Source organism: Palaemon carinicauda, chromosome 6 (genome assembly GCF_036898095.1).
Source record: "Palaemon carinicauda isolate YSFRI2023 chromosome 6, ASM3689809v2, whole genome shotgun sequence".
NCBI lineage: Eukaryota > Metazoa > Arthropoda > Malacostraca > Decapoda > Palaemonidae > Palaemon > Palaemon carinicauda.
In genome coordinates, this window is record NC_090730.1 from 140,703,247 (window position 1) to 140,718,918 (window position 15,672).

Below are 15,672 nucleotides of genomic sequence, written 5' to 3' on the forward strand. Positions count from 1 at the left end.
GGACGTGCAACTACCGCTCATGCGGGACGCATGCTACACGCGGACAGGTCACGGCAATCTGATCAGTCTGAAAGCTAACGGTAACCTGGACGCATGTGTCAGCCTGGACATATGCTGGACGCAGGCAGTCAGGTTTTGTCCCCATGTCATGTTAGATAAACAGTTGCCTCTTTTCTGCCACTGACCGGACGCGATACTGACGCTCCCTCACGGCTCGCGGCAGACTCACGGCATTCGGAAGGCATGCAGCAGTCTGGAAACTCACGGCAAAGTAGACACATGCGGCAGTCTGAACATATGCTGGACGCATGCATTCAGGTTTTGTCCCACGTCACTATAGACAAACAGTTCTCTTCTTTGCGATTGACTGGATGCGATACTAACGCTTCCTCATGGCTCGCGGCAGACTCACGGCATTCGGGACGCATGCATTAGTCTGATACCTCACCTCTCATGGAAACATACAACAGTCTCAATCTGGACCCATGATGGACTCATATAGTCGGGACTTATCCTCGCAACAGGATAGACAAGTTTTTTATCTCTCCTTCACGATTTTTGAACGTGCAACTAACGCTCCCTCGCGTCACTCTGTTGACATACAACATGCTAAACGCATGTTGGACACAAGCGATCAAGATTTTCCCTCGCATGGGTTTACAGATATTGATGCTTCCTTACAGCATGATGATCTTATGCTGGAAGCACTGGAACCTGTCTCTCCCTCGAGGCTTACAGTACATAAACGGGATGCTTCTTCGCAACTGGACGATATCCTTCACGAGATTTCTTCAGGACAAGATGAATTATTTTTGGAAGACAATAACCGACAGGATGACATGGTTTTGTCTCCTACTCATTTGAATCAGGGAATCGATGTTCCATTAGCCGAATTAGAAGATGAATTTCAGGATTCATTACAGACAGCTGATTTAAAAAAAAAGAAAAAAAAAAAAAACTGACAGTGTTAACATCTCTGTATCCAGAAGATTTTTTTCTCAACCTATTCGCCACAGCCCGCCCTCTCAGTTTTTAAAGGACAGACCCCGAAAACATCCTCCTTCAAGAATATGGTCCTGGCTAGATCGGTTAAGAGAGTTTTCTCAACTCTCAACCAATGGACGTCCAAGAGAAAGGATTTAGGAAATACCTCCTTTTTCTTTTCCTCAGACTCGACTGGCTTCCAGATCTAGTTTGTGGTATTTGTCTGGGGGAAGTTCTTGGTTTGGGAGTTCCTGCCTCCTCCCAAGGAGACTTCTCCAGACTTGCTGACTCCTCACTCAGGTCAACCATGAGCAAGTTGAAGTTTATGTGGTCCAATTCTGAAATGGACCATCGGCTGAAGGAAACTTTTAGTCAATAGAGGTCTTCAGCCTTACAGACTGGACTCTTGGAACTCTCGCTGAAGCCACAGACCCTAAGAACGAGGCTCAGATGCATCTGATTGCCTGTCTGGATAAGCCCGAGAGGGATGGCCCCATCGAACTTTCCGCCCCTTTTCACGGCAGGAGTTCTTAAAAAGAGGACTATGTGTTGTTCCTTTTTATCTTTAGGTTTGTCCCTTATTTGGAGATTAACAGGCTGCGCAAGATTTTTTCTCTAGGACTGCTAAATAGGTCCTTCCAACTAGCTTTTTAGCAAGGATAGAAAAGGAGGCTCTTCCCACTCGTCAGCTCTTTCGTGGGAGAGCCCCTTCAAGGGGAACTCAGAGGATTGCGACTGGAGGTCAAGCTCGCAGATTCTCAAGACAACAAACCGAATCAAAAAGTGAGACGTGTTATGCCTGCCATGTCATCGATACCCTTAGAGTTGACAACAGTCCACTCAGGAAACAAAGCAGCAGCTCTTTAAGAACAATTGAGCCTTATTCTGTCGAAATCAGTCATAGAAATGTAGAGGGCATCTCCTCGGAGGGGTTTTTACAACATACTTTTCCTAGTTCCGAAAAGCTCCCTGGGGGGAGGGGGTGGGATGAAAACCTGTTCTGGACGTCAGTCCATTGTACAAGTACGTTTTTTACCCGGATGATGTCCAACGTGACTCCCTGGCTTCACATAAAGGGAGTAAGAATTTTCTTTGTACCTGGACGACTGACCACTCAGAGCAGAACCACAAGTAAAGTGTCTGGAGGCTCTTCAAAGGATAATGCCCTTAACGCAACAGTTAGGTCTGATGGTAACCTGGCCAAATTTTAACTAACACCCTCACAGAATTTCATTTTTCTGAGGATGATAATCGGTTCAGATTGCGCTCAAGGCACTCCGGAAATGTCGCTAGGACTTTCCCTTGGTGGTCACCCGGCTACGGTTGACGATCCCTCGCAGCAATCAGCACACGGTTTAGTTCGCGCACACGGCGCGCTTCAAATGTCTGGTCTGTCTAAACTAGAGAGGTCGATGTCGTCTCTGTTTGACGAATACGATTCTCGACAGGGATCTGTGGATAGAGTCTCAGAGGAAATGACGCATAAATATCAAAGAGCTAGTGGCCATTCACCAAGCCCTGATTACTCACTTCTTAGAAGGAGAGAAAAGCATCAGGATGGATCTTCTCAGCAGAAGTAGGCAAGTTCTTACTGCAGAATGGACTCTACATCACGAGGTGTGCACCAACCTTTGGATGTTGGGGGGTCAACACTCTATAGACCTCTTCGCCTCACAAATGACAGAGAGGTTGCCGGTATTTTTCTCTTCAGTACCAGACCAGGAAGCAGTCGCAGTGGACGCTTTTCTTCGGAACTGGGAAGGTCTAAACGTGTACACTTTTCCTCCATTCAAGATCCTGGACAGGGTCCTGAAAAGATTCAGGGATTCGCCCAACGTCCGCATGACCATGATAGCTCCTTTTTTGGCCCATGAGACATTGGGTTGCGATGATGGAGTGGCTGGTAGATACCCCCAGATCATTACCAACTATTAGGGTTTACTAGTCCGAATGGGACATATTTAGAGTGTGGTACAGGAATAATAGACTTTCCTCTACCAATACCTCTATAGCCAATATAGCAGAGTTTTTCTGTTGTATCTGCGTACAAAATAGAAGCTAGCTGTGCCTTTCATCAAGGGTTACCGCGGCATACTAACCTCCGTCTTTCATAACCGACACATTGGCGTGTCAGGTAACAATGATCTCTGAGATCTCATTAGATCTTTTGAGATGACTAAGAGTAAGGACAATCCAACCTCCTCGTGGAACCTAGATATAGTCTTGGCCTTTTTAACCTCAAGTAGGTTTGTACAGTTGGACAAGGCATCTTGGAAGTATCTGACCAAGAAGACACTTTTCTTAATTTCATTGGCTACAGTCAAAAGATTAGGAGAGTTAAAAGCCATCAGCAAGAAGATGGGGTTTAATGGAGACAATGCAATTTGCTCCCTTCAGCTAGGCTTTCTTTTCAAAGACGAGACAGACAGCCTCTGATGCTCAGTTAAAAAGCCCTCTTTGCCCTTATCAAAGAATACCCTGGCTTTTTTCATTAAGGATTTAATAAGGGAAACTCTCCAGGATTGTCAGTAAGAAGTTTTCCCTATCCTTAAGGTAAAACCACACGAGGTTAGAGCTGTAGCAATTTCTATGGCTTACAAACACAATAAAATGAAGTCAATTTTGGAGCCTACTTTCTGACAAAGGAAATCAATCTTCACAGACTGCTATCTTAAAAATGTCCTGACCCAGTATAAGGATTGCTGTTCCCTGGGTCCGTACGTTACCTCTGGCTTCGTAGTTAGAGAAGGGTCTACTGCGTCTTCCCGATAACTTAATATATACCCTTGCCTTTTCTCTTGTACTTGTGTTCACAGGTTGTCTGTGAGGTTGTCGCAGCCTTCCGTCAGTCTGGGATGCAAGTCAAGTTAGTTTTAATGTGTTCACAGATTGTCTGTGAACGTTGTCGCAGCCTTCCGTCAATCTGGGATGCAAATCAAATTAGTTTTAATGTGGAGTAGGTGGTCAGAATCAGTATCCTTGGCTATGCCAGGTTTGCAAGGGTGGTGGTCTAGCCACTCTAGGGTCGAGGACCTTGTGGCGGCCCCAAGAGACTTTTTGGCTCCCTGAGTGGATCGCTGAGTCTCTTAAGGAACGCAGGTGAAATGAGGCAGTATCATTGTAAAGCCAGCTTCCTTATCAGGTTGTAACGCCAGAATCAGTATCCTTGGCTATGCCAGGTTTGCAAAGATGGTGGTCTAGACACGCTAAGGTCGAGGACCTTGTGGCAGCCCCAAGAGACTTTTCAGCCCCCTGAGTGGATCGCTGAGTCTCTTAAGGAATGCAGGCAAAATGAGGCAGTATCATTGTGAGGCCAGCTTCCTTATCAGGTTAGAACCAGATTGTTAGGACTAGTATTTGTAGTTATTAATAATTATACGAATTCCCAATGGGATGAGGTTTTCAACCCACCACCAATGGTGTGAATCAGCTATATATATGTAACTACCAGGGAAGTTACATATTTAAAAATGGTATTTTTATTATAAAATAGATTTTTAAATATACTTACCTGGCAGTTACATATAAAAGGGCCCTCCTTCCTCCCCTCTGAAAACAGAGACATGGAATTTCTGAAGAATGTTGGGAATGGTTCTGATAACCTACGAGTGATGGCGCTCATGTATGACCACCTACTGTCATGGCGGCGATCGGCACGAATTTGAATTTTCTGTCGTGCCGCATCGAAACGCGAGATTTAAGCTACTGTATATATATGTAACTACCAGGTAAGTATATTTAAAAATTTATATCATAATAAAAATACCATGTTTACGTTTTCTACCACTTGTTAAAGTTTTCCACCATTTGTCATCCTCCTCTACCACCCCGCACTTTGCTCTCAGACATCGCCTCACTCCATAGGTAAGGTTCCACTTTTTTGTTACTGTATTTTTAGATAGGGTTAGGAACAAAGTAGTGAGGGTGAGAACGGGTGTAAGAAATGAGTTAGCAACTAGAGTGGAGAAGAATGTGTTGAGATGGTTTGGTCATGTTGAGAGAATGGAAAATGGCTGTCTGCTAAAGAAGGTGATGAATGCAAGGGTTGATGGGAGAAGTACAAGAGAAAGACCAAGGTTTGGGTGGATGGATAGAGTGAAGGAAGCTCTTGGTGATAGGAGGATAGATGTGAGAGAGGCAAGAGAGCGTGCTAGAAATAGGAATGAATGGCGAACGATTGTGACGCAGTTCCGGTAGGCCCTGCTGCTTCCTCCGGTGCCTTGGATGACTGCGGAGGTAGCAGCAGTAGGGGATTCAGCATTATGAAGCTTCATCTGTGATGGATAACGGGGGAGGGTGGGCTGTGGCACCATAGCAGTACCAGCCGAACTCGGTTGATTCCCTTGTCAGGCTAGGAGGACAGAGAGGAGAGGTCCCCCCCCCCTTTTTTTTTTCATTTGTTTGATGTCGGCTACCCCTCAAAATTGGGGTAAGTGCCTTGGTATATGTATGTACGTATGTATGTATTTTTACTGTTTGCTCTAATTATACATTTTTTTTTACAGGTTACCAACGATTAATTTATTATTGAATGATCCAAATACAGTACAGTAGGGTCCCGAATTATGCGAGAATTTGGTCGATGAAAGGCCTCGTGTAATTGGAAATTCGTATATTTCGAAACACATCATGGCGGCAAACAGCAACCTACCCGTCAATTTTTTTTTTTACTCCATTTCTAGCTTTCTAGCTATATATATATATATACACTGTGTGTGTATGTATGTATGTATGTATGTATGTATATAATATATATATATATATATATATATATATATATAATATATATATATATATATATATATATATATATATATATATATATACAGTATATATATATATATATATATATATATATATATATATATATATATATATATATATATATATATGTATATATATATATATATATATATATATATATATATATATATATATATATATATATATACTACTGTATAGCTTTTATCTTAACAATACTGTAAGAAATCCGTCTTATAGATTTTTTTATAAAATAACGTACAAAATTTCTTTTATGGATAAATAAAACAATAAAAAGTTGTTAAAGTTCTGATAATTTTCTATGCCTGTAGTATTTACTACTGTACTATGCATAGCCTACTGTTTTCAGTATTTTCCGAATAATGTAGAATTCTTTCCTATAGATACAAAAAACAAAAAAGGGTTTTCAAGGTTTAATACAGTATCTAGCAATAGTTAAAAATTACAGTATAGTACTCTATATCCATGATGACACTCCCACACGTAAACACGGCCACTAGGCGCAAGTGTGCACTAGGCTGCTGTACGATAATCTACCGTAATTTTCTGCCAGAAAACATCTTTAAAAAAACATTTTATATAGTTCGGTATTTTCTCTATCCATCCTCTCCCAGAAAACCTTCAAACTCCTCCATCTCATCCTCTGTGAAGATTTCTTCTAGAGAAGGAAGGCTTTGGAAAACATTTGAGGTTGAGGGGACGGCCGTATTAAGCACTACGGGCTGAGCACGCTCGTCTTCATCGTCACTCACGTTAGGCCTAACGAATTTTGTTAAGAGTGCCTGCTTTAACTTATTCTGCTTCTGAATGTGATGATCGAAATAATATCTAAATGTTTGGTCAGCACCCTGAATCATTTCAGCTTTCCGAACCTTGCAAATTTGTAATGAAAAGTAAAATAAATATTAAGAAATGAACTTGAAAATTACAGTCTTGATCGAACGATTCTCTCTCTCTCTCTCTCTCTCTCTCTCTCTCTCTCTCTCCTCTCTCTCTCTCTCTCTCTCTCTCTCTCTCTCTCTCTCTCTCTCTCTCTCTCTCTCTCTCTCAAAGACACAAACGTTTCTGTTCCGCTCCTTGCTATTCGTGGATGTATAACTCCTTGAGTCTAAGCTGGATGATCCATAGGAGTTGCACATTTTCAAAATTTGCTCTTTATTCTTCAAAATGGATCTCACTGTAAACTCATTCATATTCAGCTGACGGCCAATAGCACAGTTGTTCTTTCCTTCTGCTTTCAACTTAATGACAAGCTTTTTCGTCTCGATGGGATAAGTCTTTCTTTTTGGCTTCAGGGTCGGTGCAGACATGATATGAATTATCGGAATGTGTGCAGATCTTGACAGTGCGATAACTAGTTAGCGACTGAGAAGTGAGAATAAAAAAAATAAAAATGAAGAGGATATCGAATACCGATTTTTCCCTAATTGATTTTTTCTACGTTCTGTCTAATCTAATGTACAGTACATTCTTATGTAAAGGGCGAACCCCAACATTTCTTGATGCTGCTATACTTTAATTATAGATATTTTACCACCTATTTATAATCTTTATTTATAATAACATCTTTAGTAAAAGCTCTTCAATATAACTTTCAGGAGTAAATGCGTTTATGATCGACGATGAAACGTAAAAAAAACGTTTTCCTTTTAAGGAGGCGTTTTTTTAGGAAAAAAAAACACGAAACAAAATTGCTCATATTTCATTTATTTTGATTTTCTGAGGATAAATAAAACAACATTAATTATAACATTATTATTACTGTACATAATACCTGGTAAGATATCTTTTGCCGCAAAAGTTAACCTATAGACAGATGTTAAAATTGGTTAGCGAGTTCGTTATGATCGGCGATGGAACGTACTAAACAAAGTAATGGGTTTGGTTGTAGTGACATGTTTGGCAGTAGCATGATATAAAATAGTCTTTATTTAATTTAATTTTTGGTTTCAAAAGTACTATATAAAAGAATTTCAAACAATTTAGATGAAACGGAGCACAACGCACTACTACTGGATGATAGCGGTAGTCTTGCACACGAAAGCAACAAAGGTGTTCCCATGACGATGCTGTTCTGTTGATTTTTTTTTTTGGAAACTTTTCAATATTTCAAATGGCACTGTTGATTTTGATGGTTTTTAATTTAAAGTTTAATGAATAAGGATTTTTCACGATAATCACAATGTAAGTATAAAAATTAATTAGTACAAATATGGAATATTATACATATAGGTGTTGGACAGTTAGGCTAGCCTAGCGACAAGTTCACACAACAGATGGGCAAACCTTAAAATTTTTCATCCAAAACTAGTCTTACAATGTTTGAACAGAAATCTTTCTCTCACATTCTCCCCCCCCCTTCTCAGACATCGGGGAACCATCACCCCCCCCCCAATACAATTAAGAAAACAATAGATTTCCTGCGCTTCGCGGTGCTTGACTCGCAGATTTAGAATGCTCCTCGCAGATACAGGAAATTTAATTTTTAAATATTTAACTTAGCCGGTGAATATATAATAGCTGCTGCTCCAGCGGCTCGACAGAAAAACACACAAAAACTCGCGAGCGATCGCTATGAAGGTTGCGGGTGTGCCCACCAGCGCCAACTATCGGCCAGATACCGCATATGCATGTAAACAAGCCTCAATTCTTCTCTGTCGGCCTTAACGACAAGACGTATCATTACTCGCTGTATAACCTCGAGTTTTCTCAACATATTTGGTGAAGTACTTCATTTTGGTTTGAGCTTTCGCAGTGCAGGTGTTTTTCCTCAACTTAAACTCTTGAACTCTTTGTTGGACAGATTTAATTGTTGATGACTTGGATTGTTTTTTGGACTTTCTTTGACTAATTCAAAATGGCTGACGCTTCTCAAGCCCCTAGATTTCGTAAGCGTAATGCTAGGGATTGCAATAGGCGTCTTCCAAAGGCCTCTCTCGACCCACATACTGTGTGTTCTAATTGTCGGGGTAAAACCTGTCAATTAGGAGATCGGTGTGAGGAATGCGTGGGCCTTTCGGAATTCGATTGGCTCGAATACGACAAGTATTCTCGTAAGCTAGAGAGAGATAGGGTAAGGAGGAGTTCCTCTAGATCAGTAGATTTTTCCTCTCCCCATGACCCTGAACCTAATCCTTCCCCTGTAGTGGTTGTGCCTGAACCCCCTACTGGCACTCAGGAACCATCGATGCGAGACATGTTACGTGCCATTCATGCCTTGGGTGAAAGAGTTGAGTCGTTAGCTACAGATCGTAATCAGCTCATGGCTGACGTTAAAGAGCTAAAGTGTCAGAGTGCCACAGCGGAAAATCGTGGGAAAGTGATTAGTGCGCAAAGTGTTTTCAGTGTTGCGACCGAGGGTTCGTCTGTTCGTGCCTGTCGTTCGCCTAGTCCGAGACCTCTTGCAAGCTCCCAAGCCCAGGGGAGAAGTAATGTCGTACGACTTATGGGTTCGAGAGGCCTTGATCAGCGAACAGACGTTCCCTCTATGGTAACAGGCGTGTCTCATCAAGATTGCCCCTACCATAAGACGAGAGAGACCATTTTCTCCTCGTCATCCGAAGGCTTTTCGCATAAGAAACCGTGGAGCAAGGTTTCTAGGCCCCTTAAGCGAAAGTCGGTCCCTTCAGGACAGGTCCAGCGTCCTGGTTGTAGCCATTGGGACAGCTCTGACCCTTTGCAGTCATCGGAAGACTGCTCGCCGCCTAAGCAGCAACGTTACACAGGCTCAGAGAGTCTTGGTGTAGGCAAGGTTGTGCAGTCTCAGACGTTAACCCCGTCTTTTACCGCACCCATTCCCGTTGATCCTAAATGGGTTGTGCTGCAAGACATGCAGATCAAGCTCGCCTCCCTTATGGAAGACTATTCTGCTGAAAAGGTTCACAATGATCCTCGCCGCTTAACTCATCAAGATCCTGGCCTTCAGCCGCCAAAACGAGCCTTTGCTCGTCCTGTTGACGTTGGCGTTGCTAAGTCACGTCAGTCACGCTTTGTAGAGCCTCACTCGATGCAGTCACGTGTTGACTTTCAGCCGCATATGGACGTTCAGCCACTTCCTAATGCTCTTGTTGACGTTCAGGACGTTCGCCAACCAGCGGAGTTGACTTGTTTTGACGCTGAGCGTCAACCACCGCAGTCTAGAGTTGTTTTGACTGCTCAGTCTAGGCAGTCAAAACAGTCTCGAGTTGACGTCGAGCGTCCTCCCGCTCCTGTTGTTGTTGACAGTCAGGCTGTTAAGCAGTTACATGACGTAGCGTCCTGGACTGCTACTAATGCACCAGTGCGTGTGGACTCTGCGTGTCAAGCATTACCAACCCCTTTGCTTGTTACTCAGCAGTTGTCGGATGAGGATCCTTCAGATGAGAACGTTGCTGACCCTCATCATGATGATCATCCTTCGGATGTAGACGAACCTAGAACGGTTCCTCCTTCAATGGACTTTAAGAAAGTCATGTTAATTTTCAAGGAGCTTTTTCCCGATCACTTTGTCACTGTTGCTCCTCGTTCGCCACCGTCTGAGTTTGCTCTAGGCTTACCTGCTAACATGCCAGCCTTTACTAAGCTAGTGCTCTCTCGCTCTTCCAAGAGAGCTTTACGACTTTTAGGCGACTGGTTGGATACCAGGAGGAGTTTGGGGAAGACGGCCTTTGCCTTCCCCCCGTCAAAGCTCTCGTTTAGATCGAGCGTCTGGTATGCCACGGGAGAAGTTCTCGGCTTGGGAGTCCCTGCCTCTGCCCAGGGTGACTTCTCAAGCCTCGTAGACTCTCCCCGCCGCCTAGCCATGAGACGCTCGAAGATTAGTTGGTCCTCCTCGGACCTTGACCATCTGCTGAAAGGCGTATACAGGGCCTTTGAAGTTTTCAACTTCCTTGACTGGTCATTGGGAGCTTTAAGTAGGAAAATCTCATCGGCTGATAGAGATGTTTCCTTACTGATAATGTCATGTATGGATAAAGCCATCCGCGATGGTTCCAATGAGCTCGCCTCCTCTTTTACGTCGGGAGTCTTAAAGAAGCGAGAGTCCCTTTGCTCTTTTCTTTCGGCAGGAGTTACTCCCTGTCAGAGATCAGAACTGCTCTTTGCTCCCTTATCAAAGTTTTTGTTTCCGCAACAATTGGTTAAGGACATAGCTTCTTCGCTTGTGCAGAAGGACACCCATGACTTGATGGCGTCCTCTGCTCGCAAGGGGACTCCTTCTACATCCTTTGCTGTTAGACCAAGGATCGACACTCCGGCATCCAGATTTATCCCGCCCTTTCGTGGCAGAGCTCCCAGCAGGGGAAGTACTTGTGCCGAGGGAAAGAGAGGAAAGAAGAGAGGAGCCAAGTCCTCACGTGGCAGAGTCTGACTGCTCACAGCCTCAGACAGCAGTAGGAGCCAGATTGAAGAGCTGGCAGGCCTGGGAGAAGAGGGGCGCAGACCAACAGTCTGTTCGGTTGCTCAGAGAGGGGTACAAAATTCCGTTTGTACGCAAACCTCCTCTAGCGACAACCCCCATCGACCTCTCTCCCAGGTACCGAGAGGAGTCAAAGAGACAAGCCCTAAACCTAGAAGTGTCTCTGTTGCTAGAGAAGGGAGCGGTGGTGAAAGTCTCGGACCTTCAATCACCGGGGTTTTACAACCGTCTCTTCCTAGTCCCAAAGAAGACAGGATGTTGGAGACCGGTGCTAGACGTCAGTGCGCTCAACGTCTTTGTTACGAAAACAAAGTTCACTATGGAGACCACGAAGTCAGTCTTAGCAGCGGTCAGAAAGGGAGACTGGATGGTCTCTCTCGACCTACGAGATGCGTACTTCCACATCCCTATACACCCAGATTCCCAACCGTTTCTGAGGTTTGTTTTCAAGAATGTGGTATACCAGTTTCGGGCCCTGTGCTTTGGCCTAAGTCCTGCTCCTCTCGTGTTTACGAGGCTTATGAGGAATGTAGCAAAATTCCTCCATTTATCGGGAATCCGAGCCTCCCTGTACTTGGACGACTGGCTTCTCAGAGCTTCGTCCAGTCATCGCTGTCTGCAGGATCTTCATTGGACATTGGATCTGGCCAAGGAATTGGGACTTTTAGTCAACCTAGAAAAGTCCCAGCTGATTCCATCCCAAACTATACTGTATTTAGGGATGGAGATTCGCAGTCCAGTTTTTCGGGCTTTTCCGTCTGCCAAACGAATAGATCAAGCCCTGCTCAAAGTCCAACTAATGTTGAAGAGAGAACGGTGCTCAGTCAGGAATTGGATGAGTCTAGTAGGAACTCTATCATCCCTGGAGCAGTTTGTCTCGCTAGGAAGACTACACCTTCGGCCTCTCCAGTTCCATCTAGCCTTTCACTGGAACAATGACAAGACGTTAGAGACGGTCTCAATCCCGGTCTCCGAACCAGTAAAGGCATGCCTGAAATGGTGGAACGACAATATCAGTCTGAGAGAGGGACTTTCCCTAGCAGTTCAGAACCCAAACCACGTACTATTCTCAGACGCGTCGGATTTGGGTTGGGGTGCGACCCTGGACGGTCGGGAATGCTCAGGTCTGTGGACCTCAAGTCAGAGGAGCATGCACATCAACGGCAAGGAGCTTTTGGCAGTCCACTTGGCCTTGATGAAATTCGAAAGTCTCCTTCGAAACAAAGTGGTAGAGATCAACTCCGACAATACCACAGCCTTGGCGTACATCTCCAAGCAAGGAGGCACCCACTCCCTCACGCTGTACGAGATCGCAAAGGACCTGCTCATTTGGTCAAGAGATCGAGGCATCTCCCTGTTAACGAGGTTTATCCAGGGCGACTTGAACGTCTTAGCAGACTGTCTCAGTCGGAGGGGTCAGGTAATTCCTACGGAATGGACCCTCCACAAGGACGTGTGCAAGAGTCTTTGGGCGACTTGGGGTCAACCCACCATAGACCTCTTTGCCACCTCGATGACCAAGAGACTTCCAATCTATTGCTCTCCAGTCCCAGACCCAGCAGCAATACACATAGATGCATTTCTCCTAGATTGGTCTCATCTGGACTTATATGCATTCCCACCATTCAAGATTGTCAACAAGGTACTGCAGAAGTTCGCCTCTCACGAAGGGACAAGGTTGACGTTGGTTGCTCCCCTCTGGCCCGCGAGAGAGTGGTTCACCGAGGTACTTCGATGGCTGGTAGACTTTCCAAGAAGTCTTCCTCTAAGGGTAGATCTATTATGTCAGCCCCACGTAAAGAATGTCCATCAAAGCCTCCCCGCTCTTCGTCTGACTGCCTTCAGACTATCGAAAGACTCTCAAGAGCTCGAGGCTTTTCGAAGGAGGCAGCCAGTGCGATTGCAAGAGCGAGGAGAGCTTCTACCATTAGAGTATACCAGTCGAAGTGGGAAGTCTTTCGAGACTGGTGCAAGTCAGCATCTGTGTCCTCGTCCAGTACCTCTTTAGCCCAAATCCCACGATTAAGGGCTACAGGAGCTTGTTGGCTTCGGTCTTTCGGCATAGAGGCTTAGATCTTTCCAACAATAAAGATCTCCAAGATCTCCTTAAGTCTTTCGAGACCTCTAAGGAACGTCGTTTGGCAACTCCTGGATGGAACTTAGACGTGGTCCTAAGGTTCCTCATGTCAGACAGGTTTGAGCCATTACATTCAGCCTCCCTGAAGGATCTCACCCTCAAGACACTTTTCCTAGTGTGCTTGGCTTCGGCTAAAAGGGTCAGTGAACTTCATGCCTTCAGTAAGAACATCGGCTTTTCTACAGAAAAAGCCACTTGTTCACTTCAACTTGATTTCCTGGCCAAAAATGAACTGCCTTCTCGTCCTTGGCCTAAATCTTTTGATATTCCTTGCTTATCAGAGATCGTAGGCAACGAACTGGAAAGAGTATTATGTCCTGTTAGAGCTCTTAAGTTCTATTTAGCTCGTACTAAGTCATTACGAGGTAAATCTGAGGCATTATGGTGCTCAGTTAAGAAACCATCATTGCCTATGTCAAAGAATGCTTTGTCATATTTTATCAGATTTTTAATACGAGAAGCTCATTCTCACTTGAATGAGAAAGACCAATGTTTGCTTAAGGTTAAGACGCACGAAGTTAGAGCTATAGCAACCTCCGTGGCCTTCAAGCAAAATAGATCTCTGCAAAGTATTATGGACGCGACTTTTTGGAGAAGCAAGTCACTGTTCGCGTCATTTTACTTAAAAGATGTCCAGACACTTTACGAGGACTGCTACACACTGGGTCCATTCGTTGCAGCGAGTGCAGTAGTGGGTGAGGGTTCTACCACTACACTTCCCTAATTCCAATATCCTTTTTAATCTGTCTCTTGAAATGTTTTTAATATTGTTTTTTTGGGTTGTACGGAAGGCTAAGAAGCCTTTCGCATCCTGGTTGATTTGGCGGGTGGTCAAAGTCATTTCTTGAGAGCGCCCAGATTAGGGGTTTGATGAGGTCCTGTTTGTATGGGTTGCAGCCCTTGATACTTCAGCTCCTGGGAGTCTTTCAGCATCCTAAGAGGATCGCTGGGCTTCGTGAGGAAGACAGACTTACAAGGCAGAGTAATCGTCTAAGTCAACTTCCTTACCAGGTACCTATATATTTGGGTTTTGTTATATTATAACTGTCAAAAACTCTAAGCATATACGCTGTAAACTTAATTAACTCTGGTCTCTACCCACCACCTTGGGTGTGAATCAGCTATTATATATTCACCGGCTAAGTTAAATATTTAAAAATGATATTTTAATTATAAAATAAATTTTTGAATATACTTACCCGGTGAATATATAAATTAAAGGCCCTCCCTTCCTCCCCAATAGAGACGCAGCGGGACGAGAAGAATTGAGGCTTGTTTACATGCATATGCGGTATCTGGCCGATAGTTGGCGCTGGTGGGCACACCCGCAACCTTCATAGCGATCGCTCGCGAGTTTTTGTGTGTTTTTCTGTCGAGCCGCTGGAGCAGCAGCTATTATATATTCACCGGGTAAGTATATTCAAAAATTTATTTTATAATTAAAATATCATTTTTAAAAACTATCGATCGCGTAATTGAGGAATCGCGTAATTAGAACACGTGTAATTCGGGACCCTACTGTACTTGTCATACATTTAGTACTATTTAGTGGTGTGTATCCTTTTTATAATCATTTAATGTGGTGTTTTTGAAGGATCTGGAATGAATTAGGCTATTTACATGTAAAAGACGACTCGCAAGACTAAAAAATCACGTTATGAAAACCATTATGGTGCCAAATAATTTTCAATATTAAACTTAGCCGGTGATTATATAAGCTGCAACTCTGTTGCTCGACAGAAAACTCTACGTTCAAAATACGCCAGCGATCGCTATGCAGGTAGGGGGTGTACATCAACAGCGCCATCTGTCGAGCAGGTACTCAGTACTCAATGTAAACACAGAACCAATTTTCTCTCTGTCGGGCTACCGGCAAGACCTACTAATTCGCTGTTACTAACTGGATTTGTTTTCACAACTATTTGGTGAAGTACTGTACACTATTCTAGTTTTGAGCTTTCGCTATGCAGGTGTTTTATCTTCATCTCAAAACTTGAACTCGTTTTGGATAGATTTAATTATGGTGACAAAGAGAGTATGGACTCTCTTTCACTTTTAAATGGCCGACCCTTCCCTTAGACGGAAGTGTGTTTAGGTTTTTAGTAATTTTGCTTAACACGTTATAGATCTATATATTTTATATCTCTCCGCCTTTAGTAGGCCTCTTCGATTAACTTTCCATTTATTATAAACATATAAAAATAAATTTTTATGTTTTGTTTATATGCGACCTTTCCTGATAGTAGGAAGTCCTAACTTGGAACCGAAGTTAATCAACGTTGAGCCCGTTATATCGTATTTAGCCTTTAAAGAATTTAAAACTTTTTAAATTTAATGTTTTATGAAAGATTTTCTTTGATAGTCTTCGTACTGT

The 15,672-nt window shown here is 43.5% G+C and overlaps 1 protein-coding gene across 2 annotated transcripts in view; it reads left to right on the top strand.

The window, feature by feature from the left end:
* Window positions 1-15,672, top strand: part of l(3)87Df (lethal (3) 87Df) — a 101,336-nt gene that overhangs the window by 23,342 nt on the left and 62,322 nt on the right. The gene's annotated exons all lie outside the window — the stretch shown is intronic.